The sequence below is a fragment of the Pristiophorus japonicus genome, unplaced genomic scaffold (genome assembly GCF_044704955.1).
Source record: "Pristiophorus japonicus isolate sPriJap1 unplaced genomic scaffold, sPriJap1.hap1 HAP1_SCAFFOLD_52, whole genome shotgun sequence".
Lineage (NCBI taxonomy): Eukaryota > Metazoa > Chordata > Chondrichthyes > Pristiophoridae > Pristiophorus > Pristiophorus japonicus.
Genome location: NW_027254426.1, coordinates 2363491 through 2382270, shown reverse-complemented (window position 1 = coordinate 2382270; position 18780 = coordinate 2363491). Strand labels below are relative to the sequence as shown.

The 18780-nt window shown below is 42.2% G+C and overlaps 1 non-coding gene across 1 annotated transcript; it reads left to right on the top strand.

Annotated features, from left to right (window-relative positions):
- Positions 1-4715: 4715 nt before the first annotated feature.
- Positions 4716-4797, top strand: trnas-gcu (transfer RNA serine (anticodon GCU)). Its single transcript has one exon. It is a non-coding gene; the product is annotated as a tRNA-Ser (tRNA).
- Positions 4798-18780: the final 13983 nt, after the last annotated feature.

Genomic DNA, 18780 nt, shown 5'->3' with positions numbered 1-18780 from the left:
AGGGTGCAGAAATTTTAGTTTGTTTGTGTGTTTGTGTAAGCCAGTGTGTGTGCAAACGTGCTGTGCGATCTTACTGTTATGTGAGAAAAATGCATTACATGCAGCTTGAAACCGTACTGATTTGATTGAACACTCTTTCCTGGACTCTCGGACGTAGAAAAATCTGCTGTGGGATTTTGCTATTCCACATGTGAAAGAAGGGAAAATACACAAGTTAGAAAAATAGCGATTTTATCGAGGGCTTGCGTGTGGGCTGTGTTATGTGATGACATCCTCCACCCTTATTTTCAAATTCAAATCAAATCAAATAAAATCAAGACAAGACGAGACAAGACAAGACAAGACATGACTGGCTGACTGACTTTGCATATATATATATGGATATTTATATCCAATCCCAACTGTTTAACTTCCAAAATAAATGTACTTTTTCTGTTCTGCCTGCAAGGGGCTCGATTACATTTGACGTCTTTCACAGCACAAGCAGCTGCTGTCAGATCCAGCAGAAAGACACACACGAATTTAAAAGATCGACTTTGTAGCCCACAGATTCCCTCGTGTCTTGTCTTCCACCATGGGCTTCCTGTGTTTGGGTATTTATTGACTGCACCTCCTCATTTCCAATGGAATTCTTCCAATCACACAGCCTTCGTTCAATCAAAAATACATGGATTATAAATCAATTATTTATTTATTTAAAACAAATCAAATTCAATTCAAAAAAAAAATTAAATGTATTTATTTTCTTAAAATATTAAATATATCTATATTTAAAAATTGGCTTTCAGTCTGGGCTGGTTTTAATCCCTCCCTCCTTCCTGCCTGTTTATCACCTGTGACTTCAATAACAGTCTCTGCCCCGCGTCGTCCTGAGCCCCACTGCACAATTGCTTTCAGGGATGATAGAAATCTCACTTTATTCTTTTAAAAGGGAACTGCTGTCAGTCAAGGTTTATTCTGCATCTGGTTAAAAGGGATGTCCTTGCAGTCCCGGATCATTCTTTGTCCGTTTAAACGGGCTGGTTGTCAGTTCCGGTTCATAATCTTTCCCTTTAAAACGGATTGTCTCATAAACCCGGGTCATCCTGTATAGTTTGAGAAGGAGTATGATTTCAGCTGCAATGACCGAATTGTTGAACTGTTCCGTTCCCAATTACATTGGGGTTGCCTGCACCGGTGCACACCCAGATCGCAGGGCATCTGTTCATTTACTCGAAGTATGCTCATCTTTTCCTAAATCCACTCCTTGATAATGCAGTTGCCCGAATTTGCACCCAATATACCCAACAACACAATAGACGCTGATGGCAGAGGCCGCTTGGCCTAATGCTTAAGGTGTCTGACTTCGATTATAAGCACGAAGTTATCAGAAGATTTCGGCTTCGAATCCTGAATCGGTCAATTAGCTGGCTGCCAGAAATGTTATATTCTTTGTTGTGATTCTGCCAAAACACCAACCATCACTTCCAGTCATTCAGCTGAAGTAAAGGAAGGCTGCTTGCTTTAACAAACTAATGTCACGTTTTCATCATTGTCGATCTGCATGCACGGGCAGAGCAAGCTTTGAAGTGGACTTTCTTGCACATTATTTATGTTTGGATACAAAAAGCAGGAGATTGAACGGCTGAGGCTGCGGTGAGTGAGCGATGAAATGGCCGAGATGTTAAAGCGGTGTACTGCTACTCCACTGTACTCTGACACGGATTTTTTCGAATCCCATCCTCGTCGGTGTTGTATTACAGCTTTGACCCACCCCTGCTCCTATTGTCATTCACATTTATCCTCATCACCAAATTCCACTTTTACTGAAAAGGATGCGGTATTTGCTCATGTCATGTCTCAAATTAATAATAAATTCGTCAAAAGGATAACATTTGCAGGACTATGGGGAGGTGGACTAATTAGATAGGTCTCTGAGGGACAGCACAAGCACGAGGGGCCTAATATCTTTTCTCATAACAGTCAGAATCTGAGAGCTACCATCTTCACTGTGGTGGCTCGTTGGTCGAGGCGCATGATTCTCGCTTAGAGATGATCACATTTGAAATGCGACAGGTCTCAGGCCAAATCCCAAACGAGCCCCGCCATGTTTTACTCGACATGTGAGAAAACAGACATATTTCATGTTAAAACGTGTGATTTTGCGCGGATGTTCCCACAGCGTCCAAAACCCAAAGCAAAGTGAAACTCACCCAACTGAGTAAAGTTGAAGTATCTCAGACGTACTCGGCTCTGTGACTGGTTGGATAAACTAAACCCGTGTTTGGTTCCGGCCAATACTTGACCAGTATGTCTTCCTGTCTGTACGCATAAGCTCACCTCACAGGGGATAAGCATACATTCAGCGTCAATCTCCACCACTGCCCTGAATATGAGTGCGTCCTGTTTCTCTAGAGCTGACACGATGTGAGAAGCTGGCTTTTGAATTCGTCCATTAGCTACCGAATTCCAAGCGGAGAGGATATCATTCCGGGGTGTCCAAGCTGCATGGTCTGATTAAAAGCTGGTGACACCTTTTATTGTAGGCATGTTACAGTCTTGTGACCTCAACATTTGGTTCAACGCATCGGATCATAAGTACCGCTCCCATTGTCTGGTAATGGTTCTGCTATTCCCACTAACACCTCCTCTGGACCATCCTTTGTTACGTTATTGCCCGATTACCACCCGCTTTGCCTTACTCCATTGTGCCATTTATTATTTAATCACTCCTGCTTTCCACTGTGTCACAGACGTTTCCATTTGACCTTTGTCGCTGCGTATTTTTTTCCAGGCGCTATTTTTGTTGAAAAAATCTGTATTCTTGAACTTTTTCCTGAAATATAGGAATGATTATCCGACAGAACTGAAACGGGGTTCTTCATCCGCAGAATCTGCACAACCTGCTGAGTTTTACATATTGATCTGTTTTTATTCATTCTGTTTCCGTGTCCCTTTTAAGGGGATGTGCTGTCTGTCCGACATCATTCTCTATCTGTTTAAAATGGTGTGCTATCAGTCCCGCATCATTCTGTGTCTGTTTAAAAGCGATGTTCTGTTTGTCCCGGATTTGAAATTTCAAATTTCAAAAACTGCCTTTGGAGGGTGCAGGAATTTTAGTTTGTTTTTGTGTTTGTGTAAGCCAGAGTGTGTTCAAACGTGTGTGCGATCTTACTGTGCATTTCATGTCATGTGAGAAAAATGCATTACTTGCAACTTGAAGCTATACTGATTTGATTGAACACTCCTTCGTGGACTTTCTGACGGTAGAAAAATCTGCTGTGGGATTTTGCTATAACAACATCTGAAAGAAGGGAAAATACACAAGTTAGAAATATGGCGATTTTAGCCAGGACTTGCGTGTGGGCTGTGTTACATGATAACATCCTCCACCCGTATTTTGAAATTCAAATCAAATCAAATCAAGACAAGACAAGACATAACTCACTGACAGACTGTGTTTATACATGTGTATATATATATATGTATATATGAATTTAAACTGAACTTTTTAACTTTCACAATAAATGTGCTTTTTCTGTTCTGTCTATATTGGCTCTATTACATTTGACTTCTTTCAACAGCACAAGAAGCTGCTGTCAGGTTCAGCTGAAAGACACACGCGACTTTAAAAGATCGCCTTTGTAGCCCATATCTTTCATCGTGGCTTGTCTTCCACCATGGGCTTAATGTGTTTGGGTATTTATTGAATGCTCCCCTCATTTCAAATGAAATTCTTCTGCTCACACAGCTTTCGTTCTATCAAAAAAGATATCCAGCTAACGATACAATTATTTATTTATTTCAAACAAATCAAATTCAATGAGTTTAAAATAAAATTTAAATGTATTTATTTTCTTAAAATGTCAAATATATATATGTTTGAGTGTGGGCTGGTTTTACGTCCCTCCCTCCTTCCTGCCAGTCGATTTCCCGTGGCTTCAATAACCGTCTCTGGCACGCGGGGTCCTGAGCCCCACTGCACATTTGCCTTCAGGGATGATAGAAATCTCACTTTATTCTTTTAAAATGGAACTGCCATCAGTCAAGGCTCATTCTGCATCTGGGTAAAAGGGATGTCCTTGCTGTCGCGGATCATTCTGTGTCTGTTTCAACGGGCTGGTTGTCAGTTCCGGTTCATAATTTTTCCCTTTTTCTCACAAACCCGGGACATCCTGTATAGTTTGAGAAGGAGTATGATTTCAGCTGCAATGACCGAATTGTTAAACTATAGTGTTCCAATTTACATTGGGCTTGCCTGCGCCGGTGCACACCCAGATCGCAGTGCATCTGTTCATTGACTCGAAATATGCTCATCTTTTCCAAAAACCACTCCTTGATATTGCAGTTGCCCCGAATTTGCTCGCAATATACACAACAACACAATAGCTGGTGCTGGCAGTGTCCGCTTGGCCTAATGGATAAGGCGTCTGACTTCGATTATAACAGCAAAGTTATTAGAAGATTGTGGGTTCGAGTCTTACGCAGTCAACTTACCTCGCTACGTGAAAAATTTTTATTCTTTGTTCTGATTCTGCCGAGAAACCAACCATCTCTTCCTGTCACTCACCTGAAGGAAAGGAAGGCTGTTTGCTTAAAGAATCTCATGGCAAGTTTTCGTCATTGTCGATCTACATGCACGGGCAGAGCAAGCTGTGAAGTGGACTTTCTTGCACATTATTTCTGTTTGGATACAAAAAGCAGGAGATTGAATGGCTGCCGATTGTTAAAGCAGTGACGAGGTAGCCGAGGGTTTAAGGCGATGGATTGCTAATCTATTGTGCTCTGCACGCATGAGTTCGAATCCCATTCTCGTCGTCGTTGGCTTACAACTTGACCAAGTTTTGCCATTCATATTTAACGTCATCGCCAAATTTCCCTTTTACTTACAGGGATGCTGTACTTTTCTCAATCATGTCTCAAATTAATAATATATTCGTCAAAAGGAGAACAGTTGCAGGACAATGACGAGGGGGACTAGTTAGATAGGTCCCTGAGGGACAGCAAAGCACGATGGGCCTAATATCTTTTCTCACGACCGTGAGAATCTGAGAGCTGCGCTTTTCACTGTCACCGGCTCGTTGGTCCACGGTTATGATTCTCGCTTCGGAATGATCACATTTGAAATGCGAGAGGTCTCGGGCCAAATCCCTGACGAGTCCCGCCATGTTTTACTCAAAGTTCCGCTTCTAACAGCCACTCGACATGTGAGAAAACAGACATATTTCACGTTAAAACGTGTGATTTTGCGCCGATGTTCCCTTAGCATCCAAATCCCAGAGCAAAGTGAAACCCGCCAAACTGAGTAAAGTTAAAATATCTCAGAGGTACTCGGCTCTGTGACTCGTTGCATCACCTAAACCCTTGTTTGGTTCCGTCCAATTCTTGATCAGTATATCTTGCTGTCTGTATGCATGAGCTCAGCTCAATTGGGATAAGCAGACATTCAGTGTCAATCTCCACCCCTGCCCTGAATATGAGTGCGTCCTGTTTCTCAAGAGCTGAAAAGATGAGAGAAGCTGCCTTTTGAATTCGACCCTTGGCTGCCGAATTCAAAGCGGACAGGAAATCAATCCGGGCTGGCAAAGCTGCCTGGTCTGATTAAAAGGCGGTGACACCCTATATTATAGGCATGTACTCGACTTCTGGCCTCAACATTAGGTTCAACGTATCGAATGATAAGTACCGCTCCCATTGTCTAGTAATGATTCTGCTATTCCCACGAACACCTCCTCTGGACCATCCTTTGTTACATTATTGTCCGATTACTACCCACTTTGCCTTTCTCCATTGTGCCATTTATTATTTCATTACTCCTGCGTTCCACTCTATCACGGACCTTCCCATTTGACCTTCCTCGCTGCGTATTTTTTCCAGGCGCTATTTTTGTTGAAAAAATCTGTAATCTTTAACTTTTTCCTAAAATATCGGAATGATCATCCGCGAGAACGTGAAACCGGAATCTTCCTCCACAGAATCTGCACGACCTGCCGAATTTTACATATTTATCTGTTTTTATTCATTCTATTTGTGTGTCCCTTTTAAGGGGATGTGCTGTCTGTCCGAGATCATTCTCTGTCTCTTTAAAATAGCGTGCTATCAGACTCGCTTCATTCTGTGTCTGTTTAAAAGTGATGTGCTGTCTGACCCGGAGTTCACATTCCAAATTTCAAAAACTGCCTTTGGAGGGTCAGGAATTTTGGTTTGTTTGTTTGTTTGTGTAAGCCAGTGTGTGTGCAAACGTGCTGTGCGATCTTACTGTCATGTGAGAAAAATGCATTACATGCAACTTGAAACCGTACTGATTTGATTGAACACTTTTTCGTGGACTCTCTGACGGTAGAAGAATCTGCTGTGGGATTTTGCTATTCTACATCTGAAAGAAGGGAAAATATACAAGTTTGAAATAAAGCGATTTTAGGCATGGCTTGCGTGTGGGCGGTGTGATATGATGACATCCTCCATCCTTATTTTCAAATTCAAATCAAATCAAACCAAGACAAGACATGACTGATTGACTGACTTTGTTTACACATGTATATATATACATGTGTATATTGATATATAATCCTAGATTTTTAGCTTCCAAAATAAATATGCTTTTTCTGTTCTGCCTGCGCTGGGTCTAGTGCATTTGACCTCTTTCACAGCACAAGCAACTGATGTCAGATCCAACAGAAAGACACACGCGACTTTAAAAGATCGCCCTTGTAGCCCACATCTTCCCTCATGGCTTGTCTTCCACCATGGGCTTACTGTGTTTGGGTATTTATTGACTGCACCCCTCATTTCCAATGGAATTATTCTAGTCACACAGCCTTCGTTCAATCAAAAAATACATAGATTATGAATCAATTATTTAGTTATTAAAACAACTCAAATTCAATTTTTTTTAAAATACAATTTAAATGCATTTATTTTCTTAAAATGTAAATATTTATATATTTCAGACTGGGCTGGTTTTACGTCCCTCCCTCCTTGCTGCCTGTTTATCACCTGTGGCTTCAATAACAGTCTCTGCCCCGCGTGGTCCTGAGCCCCACTGCACAATTGCCTTCAGGGATGATCGAGATCTCACTCTATTCTTTTAAAAGAGAACTGCTGTCAGTCAAGGGTTATTCTGCATCTGGGTAAAAGTGAAGTCCTTGCAGTCCCGGATCATTCTGTGTCTGTTGAAATGGGCTGATTGTCAGTTCCGGTTCATAATCTTTCCATTTAAAACGGATTTTCTCATAAACTCGGGTCATCCTGTATTGTTTGAGAATGAGTATGATTTCAGCTGCAATGACCGAATTGTTAAACTGTGTGTTCCAATTTACATTGCGCTTGCCTGCGCCGGTGCGCACCCAGATCGCAGTGCATCTGTTCATTCACTGCAAATATGCTCCTCTTTCCCTTAATCCACTCCTTGATATTGCAGTTGCCCTGAATTTTCTCGCAATATACACAACAACACAAGAGCTGGTGCTGGCAGAGGCCGTGTGGCCTAATGGATAAAGGGTATAACTTCGATTACAACCGCAAATTTATCAGAAAATTGCAGGTTCGAGTCCTGCCGCGGTCAACTTAGCTCGCTACGTGAAATTTTATCTTCTTTGTTGTGATTCTGCCGAGAACCAACCATCTCTTCCAGTCACTCACCTGAAGTAATGGAAGGCTGTTTGCTTCAAGAATCTCATGGCAAGTTTTCATCATTGTCGATCTGCATGCACGGGCAGAGCAAGCTGTGAAGTGGACATTCTTGCACATTATTTCTGTTTGGATACAAAAAGCAGGAGATTGAATGGCTGACGATGCGTTAAAGCAGAGACGAGATGGCCGATTGGTTAAGGTGCTGAATTGCTAATCCATTGTGTTCTGCACGCATGGGTTCGAATCCCATCCTCGTCGTCGTTGGCTTACAGCTTGACCACGTTTTGACTTTCACCGCATCGCCAAATTCCCCTTTTTATTACAGGGATGCTGTACTTTCCTCATGTCATGTCTCAAATTAATAATATATTCGTCAAAAGGAGAACAGCTGCAGAACAATGGCGAGGGGCACTAATTAGATAGATATCTGAGAGACAGCACATGCACGATGGGCAATAATATCTTTTCTCACCACCGTCAAAAACTGAGAGCTGCGCTTTTCACTGTCGGCGGCTCGTTGTTCCACGGTTATGATTCTCGCTTCGGAATGATCACATTTGAAATGCGAGAGTTCACGGGCCAAATCCCGGACGAGCCCCGTCATGTTTTACTCAAATTTCCGCTTCTAACAGCCGCTCGACATGTAAGAAAACACACATATTTCACGTTAAAACGTGTGATTTTACGCCGATGTTGCATGAGCTTCCAAATCCCAGAGCAATGTGAAACCGGCCAAACTGAGTAAAGTTAAAATATCTCAGAGGTACTCGGTTCTGTGACTCGTTGGCTAACCTAAACCCTTGTTAGGTTCCGGCCAACACTTGATCAGTACATCTTCCTGTCTGAACGCATAAGTTCACCTCAATTGGGATAAGCATATATTCAGCGTCAATCTCCACCTCTGCCCTGAATATGAGTGCGTCATGTTTCTCTCGAGCTGAAAAGATGAGAGACGCTGCCTTTTGAATTCGTTCCTTGGCTGCCGAATTCAAAGCGGACAGGAAATCAATCCGGGCTGGCAAAGCTGCCTGGTCTGATTAAAAGGCGGTGACACCCTATATTGTAGGCATATTCTCGTCTTCTGACCTCAACATTATGTTCAACTTATCGGATGATAAGCACCGCTCCCATTGTCTGGTAATGGTTCTGCTGTTCCCACTGACACCTCCTCTGGACCATCCTTTGTTACGTTATTGCCCGATTACCACCCACTTTGCCTTTCTCCATTGTGCCATTTATTATTTAATCACTCCCGCGTTCCACTGTATCACAGACGTTCCCATTTGACCGTTCTCGCTGCGTATTTTTTCCAAGCGCTATTTTTGTTGAAAACATCTGTAATCTTTAACTTTTTCCTAAAATATCGGAATGATTATCCGACTTTACGTGAAAACGGATTTTTCCTCCACAATATCTGCACGACCTGCCGAGTTTTACATATTTATCTGTTTTTATTCATTCTATTTCCGTGTCCCTTTTAAGGGGATGTGCTGTCTGTCCTGGATCATTCTCTGTCTGTTTAAAATGGTGTGCAATCAGACCCTCATCAGTCTGTGTCTGTTTAAAAGGGATGTGCTGTCTTTCTCGGATTTCCAATTTCAAATTTAAAAACTTGCCTTTGGAGGTTAAGGATTTTAGTTTGTTTGTCTGTTTGTGTAAGCTAGAGTGTGTGCAAACGTGCTGTGCGATCTTACTTTCATGTGAGAAAAATGCATTACATGCAACTTGAAACCGTACTGATTTGATTGAACACTCCTTCGTGGAGTCTCTGACGGTAGAAGAATCTGCTGTGGTATTTTGCTATTCCACATCTGAAAGAAGGGAAAATACACAATTAGAAATATAACGATTTTAGGCAGGGCTTGCGTATGGGCTGTGTGACACGATGACATCCTCCATCCTTATTTTCAAATTCAAATCAAATTAAACCAAGACAAGACATGACTGACTTTGTTTATACATGTATATATATATGTGTGTATTTATATATAATTCCAAATTTGTAACTTCCAAAATAAATATGCTGTTTCTGTTCTGCCTGCGCTGGGCTCTATTACATTTGACCTCTTTCACAGCACAAGCAGCTGCTGTCGGATCCAGCAGAAAGACGCACGCGACTTTAAAAGATCGCCCTTGTAGCCCACATCTTCCCTCATGGCTTGTCTTCCACCATGGGCTTACTGTGTTTGGGTATTTATTGACTGCACCCCTCATTTCCAATGGAATTATTCTCGTCACACAGCCTTCGTTCAATCAAAAAATACATAGATTATGAATCAATTATTTATTTATTTAAAACAACTCAAATTCAATTTTTTTTAAATATAATTTAAATGCATTTATTTTCTTAAAATATTAAATATTTATATATTTCAGACTGGGCTGGTTTTACGTCCCTCCCTCCTTCCTGCCTGTCTATCACCTGTGGCTTCAATAACATTCTCTGCCCCGCGTGGTCCTGAGCCCCACTGCACAATTGCCTTCAGCGATGATCGAAATCTCACTTTATTCTTTTAAAAGGGAACTGCTGTCAGTCAAGGGTTATTCTGCATCTGGGTAAAAGGAATGTCCTTGCAGTCCCGGATCATTCTGTGTCTGTTTAAATGGGCTGGTTGTCAGTTCCGGTTCATAATATTTCCCTTTAAAACGGATTTTCTCATAATCCCGGGTCATCCGGTATTGTTTGAGAAGGAGTATGATTTCAGCTGCAATGACCGAATAGTTAAACTGTGTGTCCCAATTTACATTGGGCTTGCCTGCGCCGGTGCGCACCCAGATCGCAGTGCATCTGTTCATTCACTCGAAATATGCTCATCTTTTCCTAAATCCACTCCTTGATATTGCAGTTGCACCGAATTTGCTCGCAATATACAGAACAACACAAGAGCCGGTGCTGGTAGAGGCTGTGTGGCCTAATGGATAAGGCGTCTGACTTCGATTTCAACCGCAAATTTATCAGAAGTTTGAAGGTTCGAGTCCTGCCCCGATCAACTTAGCTAGCTACGTGAAATTTTATATTCTTTGTTGTGATTCTGCCGAAAAACCAACCATCCCTTCCAGTCACTCACCTGAAGTAATGGAAGGCTGTTTGCTTCAAGAATCTCATGGCAAGTTTTCATCATTGTCGATCTGCATGCACGGGCATAGCAAGCTGTGAAGTGGACTTTCTTGCACATTATTTCTGATTGGATACAAAAAGCAGGAGATTGAATGGCTGACGATGTGTTAAAACAGAGACGAGGTGGCCGTGAGGTTAAGGCGATGGACTGCTAATCCATTGTGCTTTGCACACTAGGATTCGAATCCCATTCTCGTCGTCGTTGGCTTACAGCTTGACCACGTTTTGATATTCACATTTAACCTCATCGCCAAATTCCCCTTTTACTTACAGGAATGCTGTACTTTCCTCATGTCATGTCTCAAATTAATAATATATTCGTCAAAATAGAACAGTTGCAGAACTATGGCGAGGGTGACTAATTAGAATGGTCCCTGATGGACAGCAAAAGCACGATGGGCCGAATATCTTTCCTCACCACCGTCAGAATCTGAGAGCTTCGCTTTTCACTATCGGCGGCTCATTGGTCCACGGTTATGATTCTCGCTTCGGAATGATCACATTTCAAATGCGAGAGGTCACGGGCCAAATCCCGGACGAGCCCCGTCATGTTTTCCTCATATTTCCGCTTCTAACAGCGCTCGACATGTGAGAAAACAGACATATTTCACGTTAAAACTTGTGATTTTACGCCGCTGTCAACTTAGCTCGCTACGTGAAATTTTATATTCTTTGTTGTGATTCTGCCGAGAAACCTATCATCTCTTCCACTCACTCACCTGAAGGAAAGGAAGGCTGTTTGCTTAAAGAATCTCATGGCAAGTTTTCATCATTGTCGATCTGCATGCACGGGCATAGCAAGCTGTGAAGTGGACTTTCTTGCACATTATTTCTGATTGGATACAAAAAGCAGGAGATTGAATGGCTGACGATGAGTTAAAACAGAGACGAGGTGGCCGAGAGGTTAAGGCGATGGACTGCTGATCCATTGTGCTTTGCACACTAGGATTCGAAACCCATTCTCGTCGTCGTTGGCTGACAACTTGACCAAGTTTTGACATTCATATTTAACGTCATCCCCAAATTCCCCTTTTACTTACAGGGATGCTGTACTTTTCTCATGTCATGTCTCAAATTAATAATATATTCGTCAAAAGGAGAACAGTTGCAGTACAATGGCGAAGGGCACTAATTAGATAGGTCCCTGAGAGACAGCACATGCACGATGGGCCTAATATCTTTTCTCACGACCGTGAGAATCTGAGAGCTGCGCTTTTCACTGTCGGCGGCTCGTTGGTCCACGGCTATGATTCTCGCTTAGAAATGATCACATTTGAAATGCGAGAGATCTCGGGCCAAATCCCTGACGAGCCCCGCCATGTTTTACTCAAATTTCCGCTTCTCACAGCCACTCGACATGTGAGAAAACAGACATATTTCACATTAAAACGTGTGATTTTGCGCCGATGTTCCCTTAGCATCCAAATCCCAGAGCAAAGTGAAACCCGCCAAACTGAGTAAAGTTAAAATATCTCAGAGGTACTCGGCTCTGTGACTCGTTGCATCAGCTAAACACTTGTTTGGTTCCATCCGATACTTGATCAGTATATCTTGCTGTCTGTATGCATAAGCTCACCTCAATTGGGATAAGCATACATTCAGTGTCAATCTCCACCCCTGCCCTGAATATGAGTGCGTCCTGTTTCTCATGAGCTGAAAAGATGGGAGAAGCTGCCTTTTGAATTCGACCCTTGGCTGCCGAATTCACAGCGGACAGGAAATCAATCCGGTTTGGCAAAGCTGCCTGGTCTGATTAAAAGGCGGTGACACCCTATATTATAGGCATGTACTCGACTTCTGGCCTCAACATTAGGTTCAACGTATCGGATGATAAGTACCGCTCCCATTGTCTGGTAATGATTCTGCTATTCCCACTAATACCTTCCTGGACCATCCTTTGTTACATTATTGTCCGATTACTACCCACTTTGCCTTTCTGCATTGTGCCATTTATTATTTCATCACTCCTGCGTTCCACTCTATCACAGACCTTCCCATTTGACCTTTCTCGCTGCGTATTTTTTCCAGGCGCTATTTTTGTTGAAAAAATCTGTAATCTTTAACTTTTTCCTAAAATATCGGAATGATCATCCGCGAGAACGTGAAACCGGAATCTTCCTCCACAGAATCTGCACGACCTGCCGAATTTTACATTTTTTTCTGTTTTTATTCATTCTATTTCCGTGTCCCTTTTAAGGGGATGTGATGTCTGTCCGAGATCATTCTCTGTCTCTTTAAAATGGTGTGCTATCAGACACGCTTCATTCTGTGTCTGTTTAAAAGTGATGTGCTGTCTGACCCGGAGTTCACATTCCAAATTTCAAAAACTGCCTTTGGAGGGTGCAGGAAATTTGGTTTGTTTGTGTGTTTGTGTAAGCCAGTGTGTGTGCAAACGTGCTGTGTGTTCTTACATTCATGTGAGAAAAATGCATTACATGCAACTTGAAACCGTACTGATTTGATTGAACACTTTTTCGTGGACTCTCTGACGGTAGAAGAATCTGCTGTGGGATTTTGCTATTCCATATCTGAAAGAAGGGAAAATATACAAGTTTGAAATATAGCGATTTTAGGCATGGCTTGCGTGTGGGCTGTGTGATATGATGACTTCCTCCATCTTTATTTTCAAATTCAAATCAAATCAAACCAAGGCAAGACATGACTGATTGACTGACTTTGTTTACACATGTATATATATACATGTGTATATTGATATATAATCCTAGATTTTTAGCTTCCAAAATAAATATGCTTTTTCTGTTCTGCCTGCGCTGGGTCTAGTGCATTTGACCTCTTTCACAGCACAAGCAACTGATGTCAGATCCAACAGAAAGACACACGCGACTTTAAAAGATCGCCCTTGTAGCCCACATCTTCCCTCATGGCTTGTCTTCCACCATGGGCTTACTGTGTTTGGGTATTTATTGACTGCACCCCTCATTTCCAATGGAATTATTCTAGTCACACAGCCTTCGTTCAATCAAAAAATACATAGATTATGAATCAATTATTTAGTTATTAAAACAACTCAAATTCAATTTTTTTAAAAATACAATTTAAATGCATTTATTTTCTTAAAATGTAAATATTTATATATTTCAGACTGGGCTGGTTTTACGTCCCTCCCTCCTTCCTGCCTGTTTATCACCTGTGGCTTCAATAACAGTCTCTGCCCCGCGTGGTCCTGAGCCCCACTGCACAATTGCCTTCAGGGATGATCGAGATCTCACTCTATTCTTTTAAAAGAGAACTGCTGTCAGTCAAGGGTTATTCTGCATCTGGGTAAAAGTGAAGTCCTTGCAGTCCCGGATCATTCTGTGTCTGTTGAAATGGGCTGATTGTCAGTTCCGGTTCATAATCTTTCCATTTAAAACGGATTTTCTCATAAACTCGGGTCATCCTGTATTGTTTGAGAATGAGTATGATTTCAGCTGCAATGACCGAATTGTTAAACTGTGTGTTCCAATTTACATTGCGCTTGCCTGCGCCGGTGCGCACCCAGATCGCAGTGCATCTGTTCATTCACTGCAAATATGCTCCTCTTTCCCTTAATCCACTCCTTGATATTGCAGTTGCCCTGAATTTTCTCGCAATATACACAACAACACAAGAGCTGGTGCTGGCAGAGGCCGTGTGGCCTAATGGATAAAGGGTATAACTTCGATTACAACCGCAAATTTATCAGAAAATTGCAGGTTCGAGTCCTGCCGCGGTCAACTTAGCTCGCTACGTGAAATTTTATCTTCTTTGTTGTGATTCTGCCGAGAACCAACCATCTCTTCCAGTCACTCACCTGAAGTAATGGAAGGCTGTTTGCTTCAAGAATCTCATGGCAAGTTTTCATCATTGTCGATCTGCATGCACGGGCAGAGCAAGCTGTGAAGTGGACATTCTTGCACATTATTTCTGTTTGGATACAAAAAGCAGGAGATTGAATGGCTGACGATGCGTTAAAGCAGAGACGAGATGGCCGATTGGTTAAGGTGCTGAACTGCTAATCCATTGTGTTCTGCACGCATGGGTTCGAATCCCATCCTCGTCGTCGTTGGCTTACAGCTTGACCACGTTTTGACTTTCACCGCATCGCCAAATTCCCCTTTTTATTACAGGGATGCTGTACTTTCCTCATGTCATGTCTCAAATTAATAATATATTCGTCAAAAGGAGAACAGCTGCAGAACAATGGCGAGGGGCACTAATTAGATAGATATCTGAGAGACAGCACATGCACGATGGGCCATAATATCTTTTCTCACCACCGTCAAAAACTGAGAGCTGCGCTTTTCACTGTCGGCGGCTCGTTGTTCCACGGTTATGATTCTCGCTTCGGAATGATCACATTTGAAATGCGAGAGTTCACGGGCCAAATCCCGGACGAGTCCCGTCATGTTTTACTCAAATTTCCGCTTCTAACAGCCGCTCGACATGTAAGAAAACACACATATTTCACGTTAAAACGTGTGATTTTACGCCGATGTTGCATGAGCTTCCAAATCCCAGAGCAATGTGAAACCGGCCAAACTGAGTAAAGTTAAAATATCTCAGAGGTACTCGGTTCTGTGACTCGTTGGCTAACCTAAACCCTTGTTAGGTTCCGGCCAACACTTGATCAGTACATCTTCCTGTCTGAACGCATAAGTTCACCTCAATTGGGATAAGCATATATTCAGCGTCAATCTCCACCTCTGCCCTGAATATGAGTGCGTCATGTTTCTCTCGAGCTGAAAAGATGAGAGACGCTGCCTTTTGAATTCGTTCCTTGGCTGCCGAATTCAAAGCGGACAGGAAATCAATCCGGGCTGGCAAAGCTGCCTGGTCTGATTAAAAGGCGGTGACACCCTATATTGTAGGCATATTCTCGTCTTCTGACCTCAACATTATGTTCAACGTATCGGATGATAAGCACCGCTCCCATTGTCTGGTAATGGTTCTGCTGTTCCCACTGACACCTCCTCTGGACCATTCTTTGTTACGTTATTGCCCGATTACCACCCACTTTGCCTTTCTCCATTGTGCCATTTATTATTTAATCACTCCCGCGTTCCACTGTATCACAGACGTTCCCATTTGACCGTTCTCGCTGCGTATTTTTTCCAAGCGCTATTTTTGTTGAAAACATCTGTAATCTTTAACTTTTTCCTAAAATATCGGAATGATTATCCGACTTTACGTGAAAACGGATTTTTCCTCCACAATATCTGCACGACCTGCCGAGTTTTACATATTTATCTGTTTTTATTCATTCTATTTCCGTGTCCCTTTTAAGGGGATGTGCTGTCTGTCCTGGATCATTCTCTGTCTGTTTAAAATGGTGTGCAATCAGACCCTCATCAGTCTGTGTCTGTTTAAAAGGGATGTGCTGTCTTTCTCGGATTTCCAATTTCAAATTTAAGAACTTGCCTTTGGAGGTTAAGGATTTTAGTTTGTTTGTCTGTTTGTGTAAGCTAGAGTGTGTGCAAACGTGCTGTGCGATCTTACTTTCATGTGAGAAAAATGCATTACATGCAACTTGAAACCGTACTGATTTGATTGAACACTCCTTCGTGGACTCTCTGACGGTAGAAGAATCTGCTGTGGTATTTTGCTATTCCACATCTGAAAGAAGGGAAAATACACAATTAGAAATATAACGATTTTAGGCAGGGCTTGCGTATGGGCTGTGTGACACGATGACATCCTCCATCCTTATTTTCAAATTCAAATCAAATTAAACCAAGACAAGACATGACTGACTTTGTTTATACATGTATATATATATGTGTGTATTTATATATAATTCCAAATTTGTAACTTCCAAAATAAATATGCTGTTTCTGTTCTGCCTGCGCTGGGCTCTATTACATTTGACCTCTTTCACAGCACAAGCAGCTGCTGTCGGATCCAGCAGAAAGACACACGCGACTTTAAAAGATCGCCCTTGTAGCCCACATCTTCCCTCATGGCTTGTCTTCCACCATGGGCTTACTGTGTTTGGGTATTTATTGACTGCACCCCTCATTTCCAATGGAATTATTCTCGTCACACAGCCTTCGTTCAATCAAAAAATACATAGATTATGAATCAATTATTTATTTATTTAAAACAACTCAAATTCAATTTTTTTTAAATATAATTTAAATGCATTTATTTTCTTAAAATATTAAATATTTATATATTTCAGACTGGGCTGGTTTTACGTCCCTCCCTCCTTCCTGCCTGTCTATCACCTGTGGCTTCAATAACATTCTCTGCCCCGCGTGGTCCTGAGCCCCACTGCACAATTGCCTTCAGGGATGATCGAAATCTCACTTTATTCTTTTAAAAGGGAACTGCTGTCAGTCAAGGGTTATTCTGCATCTGGGTAAAAGGAATGTCCTTGCAGTCCCGGATCATTCTGTGTCTGTTTAAATGGGCTGGTTGTCAGTTCCGGTTCATAATATTTCCCTTTAAAACGGATTTTCTCATAATCCCGGGTCATCCGGTATTGTTTGAGAAGGAGTATGATTTCAGCTGCAATGACCGAATAGTTAAACTGTGTGTCCCAATTTACATTGGGCTTGCCTGCGCCGGTGCGCACCCAGATCGCAGTGCATCTGTTCATTCACTCGAAATATGCTCATCTTTTCCTAAATCCACTCCTTGATATTGCAGTTGCACCGAATTTGCTCGCAATATACAGAACAACACAAGAGCCGGTGCTGGTAGAGGCTGTGTGGCCTAATGGATAAGGCGTCTGACTTCGATTTCAACCGCAAATTTATCAGAAGTTTGAAGGTTCGAGTCCTGCCCCGATCAACTTAGCTAGCTACGTGAAATTTTATATTCTTTGTTGTGATTCTGCCGAAAAACCAACCATCCCTTCCAGTCACTCACCTGAAGTAATGGAAGGCTGTTTGCTTCAAGAATCTCATGGCAAGTTTTCATCATTGTCGATCTGCATGCACGGGCATAGCAAGCTGTGAAGTGGACTTTCTTGCACATTATTTCTGATTGGATACAAAAAGCAGGAGATTGAATGGCTGACGATGTGTTAAAACAGAGACGAGGTGGCCGTGAGGTTAAGGCGATGGACTGCTAATCCATTGTGCTTTGCACACTAGGATTCGAATCCCATTCTCGTCGTCGTTGGCTTACAGCTTGACCACGTTTTGACATTCACATTTAACCTCATCGCCAAATTCCCCTTTTACTTACAGGAATGCTGTACTTTCCTCATGTCATGTCTCAAATTAATAATATATTCGTCAAAATAGAACAGTTGCAGAACTATGGCGAGGGTGACTAATTAGAATGGTCCCTGATGGACAGCAAAAGCACGATGGGCCGAATATCTTTCCTCACCACCGTCAGAATCTGAGAGCTTCGCTTTTCACTATCGGCGGCTCATTGGTCCACGGTTATGATTCTCGCTTCGGAATGATCACATTTCAAATGCGAGAGGTCACGGGCCAAATCCCGGACGAGCCCCGTCATGTTTTCCTCATATTTCCGCTTCTAACAGCGCTCGACATGTGAGAAAACAGACATATTTCACGTTAAAACTTGTGATTTTACGCCGCTGTCAACTTAGCTCGCTACGTGAAATTTTATATTCTTTGTTGTGATTCTGCCGAGAAACCTATCATCTCTTCCACTCACTCACCTGAAGGAAAGGAAGGCTGTTTGCTTAAAGAATCTCATGGCAAGTTTTCATCATTGTCGATCTGCATGCACGGGCATAGCAAGCTGTGAAGTGGACTTTCTTGCACATTATTTCTGATTGGATACAAAAAGCAGGAGATTGAATGGCTGACGATGAGTTAAAACAGAGACGAGGTGGCCGAGAGGTTAAGGCGATGGACTGCTGATCCATTGTGCTTTGCACACTAGGATTCGAAACCCATTCTCGTCGTCGTTGGCTGACAACTTGACCAAGTTTTGACATTCATATTTAACGTCATCCCCAAATTCCCCTTTTACTTACAGGGATGCTGTACTTTTCTCATGTCATGTCTCAAATTAATAATATATTCGTCAAAAGGAGAACAGTTGCAGTACAATGGCGAAGGGCACTAATTAGATAGGTCCCTGAG